General features: G+C 38.6%; 1 long non-coding RNA gene across 2 annotated transcripts; it reads right to left on the reverse strand.

Moving 5' to 3' along the window:
- Positions 1-1159: 1159 nt before the first annotated feature.
- Positions 1160-4485, reverse strand: LOC120968328 (uncharacterized). 2 transcript variants are annotated; one of them, XR_005762734.2, is made up of 5 exons: positions 4086-4485; positions 3526-3852; positions 2607-2646; positions 1992-2054; positions 1160-1412 (listed from the first exon to the last, which is right to left on the reverse strand). It is a non-coding gene; the product is annotated as an uncharacterized lncRNA (long non-coding RNA). The 2 variants fall into 2 exon arrangements; XR_012189527.1 differs by having other exon boundaries at positions 3526-4485.
- Between the last annotated feature and the right edge of the window lie 271 nt (positions 4486-4756).

Genomic DNA, 4756 nt, shown 5'->3' on the forward strand with positions numbered 1-4756 from the left:
TGAAACTATTCTATAGCCTTCCATTTTTTAACATTGAGATGGGCCCACTTATGATCTTTATTAACATTCGGACTTTGTTCTCCAAATTTTAGATACTTCTCAATTCCAACTAACTATTTTATATGAAAAAAGTAGAGATTGAGGAAAACAAAAGACATGTCAAGAGGACCAAAAATAGCGGATAGTTACCGTAGTAGCAAGGTTACTCCGTTTGACCCGAGCACCAATCGAGTACAATACTTGAATCTCATGTTTTTTTGGCATTGATGACTAATAGATACCAATGGACCCGGTGATGTTAATCAAAAGGAATAGCTTGTGTAAATACCATATAAGTCATCCACAAGTACATAAATAATAATAAATCATTCTACACATGGACTGATTAAAAATACTACATTATATGCATGGATAATGAGGTAAGACTAACAATATCTTGTTGTAGATAAGTATTAACATGTTAAACGATGTGACGATATTTTGATGGGTTTGTTTTTCTCTCCATCTTTTTTTAGCTGGACACATACAAACGTGCTAATATCACTACAACAAAAACTGCCAGTAGAGACGTCAAATTTCATACCTAGGGACGTGTTATTTCACCTCTAGGCAACTGTAGAGTCGTTTTAATAAAGCGTCTTTGGAGCGTCTTCCCATGGACTGTCTCAAACCATGTAGACACGCTTGTGAAGCGCCTTTAGATGACATGGGACGCTATATAGAAACGTTCAACATCGTGTCTACACAGGTAGAGGCGTTATGATAGACACGCTCATATCACGTCTCTACTCACATAGACACGTTTCATTTGTGTCTCAATACCATTGAGGCGCTTCTATAAATACATTAATCATGGGCTCGATACTTATACACGTTAGAGACGTTATATTTATCTTTAAATATACATAAGCGACTCGATACAAATGGAATATTTTACTTTAAATATGGTTTGATTTATTTTGAATTTGTATTTCATCATTTCAAATGATCATTTTATCATGACATAGCCGCACATGCAGATAAATCAAATAATATCATCATATGAAGGCACGATTCCACGTCATAGATCGCATTTGCAAACTTCACGTTATCAAAATTGAGAAGCTGAGTTCCCCTCCAAAAAAAAGGGCTGAGTGGAATAATCAGCCCGAACAGATAATTACACCAAAGTTCACAACTGAATATTAACAGATATTCATACAGAACATGCAAATAAATAATAAAATATCCTATAGTCTAGAACTATAGTTCCCAATTAAGCTAAAATATAACATAAGCCACAATACTTGTTCATTCACAGACTGGTCCATCAACTGATCCTAGCTCCTTCAGTGCACTTCCTTTTCAAATCCTCAACTACCCAATTACTCATGGCTCCCTTAATGCACTCTCTTTTCAAATCCTCAACCACCCTGAAAATGAAAATGAACAATGTTTTAGGCAAGTGCAAGATAAGATGTTCTTTGATAAATTATAAGAAGTGTATCATACAAATGCTTTGTTTGAATGGTTGGCTTAGTTTTTTGTACCTAAAGTCACAAAGATTTTGATAACTAAAGTATCTTAAATGTGGATATTGGAGCACACTCGATGCTTGTATGGAAACATACTTACATGTGAGCAAGGCCAAGCAAAAACATAACAAACATCTCCTACTGTTTGGAATTTTTCATATGGTCTAACTAGTTCACATCACCTAGATTTGTAGAGCCACAGACAAAGACTGCACCATACTGCTCTCCAAGCATGTCTCCTTCAACCACATATGTTCTATCTTTACCCCCTAAAATTGCATTGGTCACGGGTTTGTTTTAGCTTCTCAAATTGATTGAAAAGAACAGGACTTCAGTTTTATCCCATTTTTGCAAGAAATGAAACATTTGTTATTCATAAAACTGGGAAGATTTCACTTTACGCAAAGAAGGACAATTTCATAGAGAATTAGACCAACCATAATTATACAACTGTTTGGATACCTAGCATATATGTACCTGCTTAGTGACTTGGTGAAGACCACCTAACTTGGCTGCATTGCTATTTTCAGTATGAGCATTCTGCAATTAAATAAGAAGAGGTGTGAATGGAGACACATAATCAGCTCAAGAATGATAATTTCCAGGAGTTCCGATATCATGTACTAGGAATGCACTAAGTAGCCTTATTCTACACATACTTTTGGTCTGATTACATTAAGATTTTGTTACAACATAATAATTTATTTTGAAAGCTAAACATGCATGCATGATGCAAACAAATGAATTACTCGTCATGTAAACTAGAAGTGTATCCATGTTTTGGTGTGCCGGCCAATAGTGCTGAGTGATCTTGCGACGTTGTTTCCATCATATATTCATTGTACTATAATGTAAATAAATGCTAAACATGCCAGGCCCGGAACAATTTAAGTTCATTTATGTGATTATAAATTATCAAATGTAACAGTGACCGTAAATCAATGGATTATGACATGTTTAATCATAGAATATCAATTGCTAGCCAACATTTGGAAGTTAAAAAAAACATTAATCATGAGCCAAATAAACAAGGAAGTGGACTTCATGAATTTTTTCATCAAACTGCGTGAGCAAAATAGCTTGTCATGTAACCTTACACCTCCAGTCCATGATTCCTTTGAAATGCTCTCCCCTGAAATGGACAAAGAGATAGTAAATGATCTGCATGCTTTATCAAAGGTAACACCTGTTGGGCCTGAAAAACATGACCATTTTTCAGTGTCAAGAATGGCAACATCATTCGACATTTATGTTTCTCCTTAGAGATAGCAAGGCTAGTTGAAGTAGCTAAATAATGGACGGTGAATGAAATCAAATCCTGCGCTATAGGCAGAATTAAACTACGAGGTAATATTATCAATGGCAAATGATAACCATTATTAGATAAGAACTGCCAGATAGCAGAAATAAGAAAATCCTCTTTGCAAACAGGAGAAGCAGAGCCAAATCAGCAGAGTAACACCTATGTAACTCTGTTATACTTCTGAATATATATATATATATATATATATATAGTGAGCATTTCATTAAGGAAATAATTAGCATATTAGAATATTATAACTGATATAGTTGGTTTCCAACTATCAAATATTTTCTCCCGATCTTTTTTTTCCTGAACTAGATGTACTATTCATGCAATCATTCTCATAACAAAAGATACATTATTGTTCTATTCTCTAATTCACTAAGGTAATAAAGAAACTTCAAGTAAAATATGTTCTGTGATCTTTTTTTTTCCGGGTGAAACGTAACATGCTATGTGATTGTTGAATACACGGATGCAATCAAAACATGGATGCGCCATTTTCGTGTCCCCTGTCTATCGGAGTTTACTTGGTTGTGTGATGTGAAAATTCTGAACATGTTATCAGTTTTCTACTAACTTCGAATCTTAATTCCATTTGTTTGAATGCAGGGGCACAGGTGCGGCTGTGGGCTGTGGCTAGACCAATTTGTACTACTTGCCAGAAAGCATCAACTACAAACAGACAAGGGAGGCGGCTAGACAGACCTGTATGATCGCATCACTTGAGATCAAGTGGAGTGAGTCCAATAAATAGCACCCAGGCATGAAACGTCAGAGGTGGAATCGTGCGCTGGTAGCTCCAAGGCAACAACGTCGATGGTCACCAATCCCCACCGATGTCTAGAGTTTTGCCACGAGGGCCATGCGCGAGGACGGATGGCAAAATGGTGACAAGGAGCGGAGCCAAAGGTGGTCGCCGGCGCCCGGCGCCAACACTGCCGCCTTGCAAAGCCGTCATTGACACGCAACAGGTTGTACGCCAGACACGACGAGCGTCGTCCAGGGTGGTAGTTTTTCATCTCTCCCCACGATCTGTAAACAACAAGCAACCCAACCGAGAAGCAATCAAACCGAGCGAACATGCAAACTGTATATACGCCCATTGTTCAGAAGATTTTTCTATTGATGTGACTCCTACCAGGCTACCACGGACCAGAGCACCTTCAGTTTGCAGAGTTGAACAACTAAAATTTACAGCGATTAAGCAGGAAATCAATTTACTACATAAGTATGAGATACTAGAAGAATTTGAAGATTTTCAGTACCATAGCTTGAGCGATCAGATCACAATGGGCAGGGGAACCACGAATCTGGGGTGGCTATCCTAGGCGGCACAGATGTACTTCCGTGCTTGCTCTGCATATTCCACCTATAGGTTGAAGACGAAGTTATACGTCGCAGCAGATGCTTCCTCCGATCTGCCGCCCAATCACCGCCGCCCCCGCCCCCGGGGCAACCGCCGGCCGGTCTCTGTCCCCCAACCTCCGCCGCATCCAATTGCTCGCCGCCCACCGAGTCTCCCTCAGTCCGCCACCAAGCAAATCGATCGCCGCTCCTGTGTGGAGGCGATGCACATCACCGGCCAGGGAGGGATCCCATTAGATGAATTTGGTGGTTGAAGGAGATAAGTGGGGAGATGGCGGCGTGGGTGAAAGAGAATATACACGGGGAGATATTTTCTGGCGGCAAAAGAAAAATAGGAGCGCCAAGGGCCAAAATAATTTCCTCCAAACGAAATGCATGAAAACTTAATTGTAATCATTTAGGAAAATGACAATTTATTTCCATTACGTACTGATATAATTTTCGTGTTGTAGATATTGATATATTTTTCTAAAACATGGTTAAACATACATTTGTTTGACTTCTGAAAAAACAAATACATCTCAAATAAAGGAACGAATGGGCCGGTGGTCATACACTTGGTCTGTTATTA

Source organism: Aegilops tauschii, chromosome 7 (genome assembly GCF_002575655.3).
Source record: "Aegilops tauschii subsp. strangulata cultivar AL8/78 chromosome 7, Aet v6.0, whole genome shotgun sequence".
Classification (NCBI taxonomy): Eukaryota; Viridiplantae; Streptophyta; class Magnoliopsida; order Poales; family Poaceae; genus Aegilops; species Aegilops tauschii.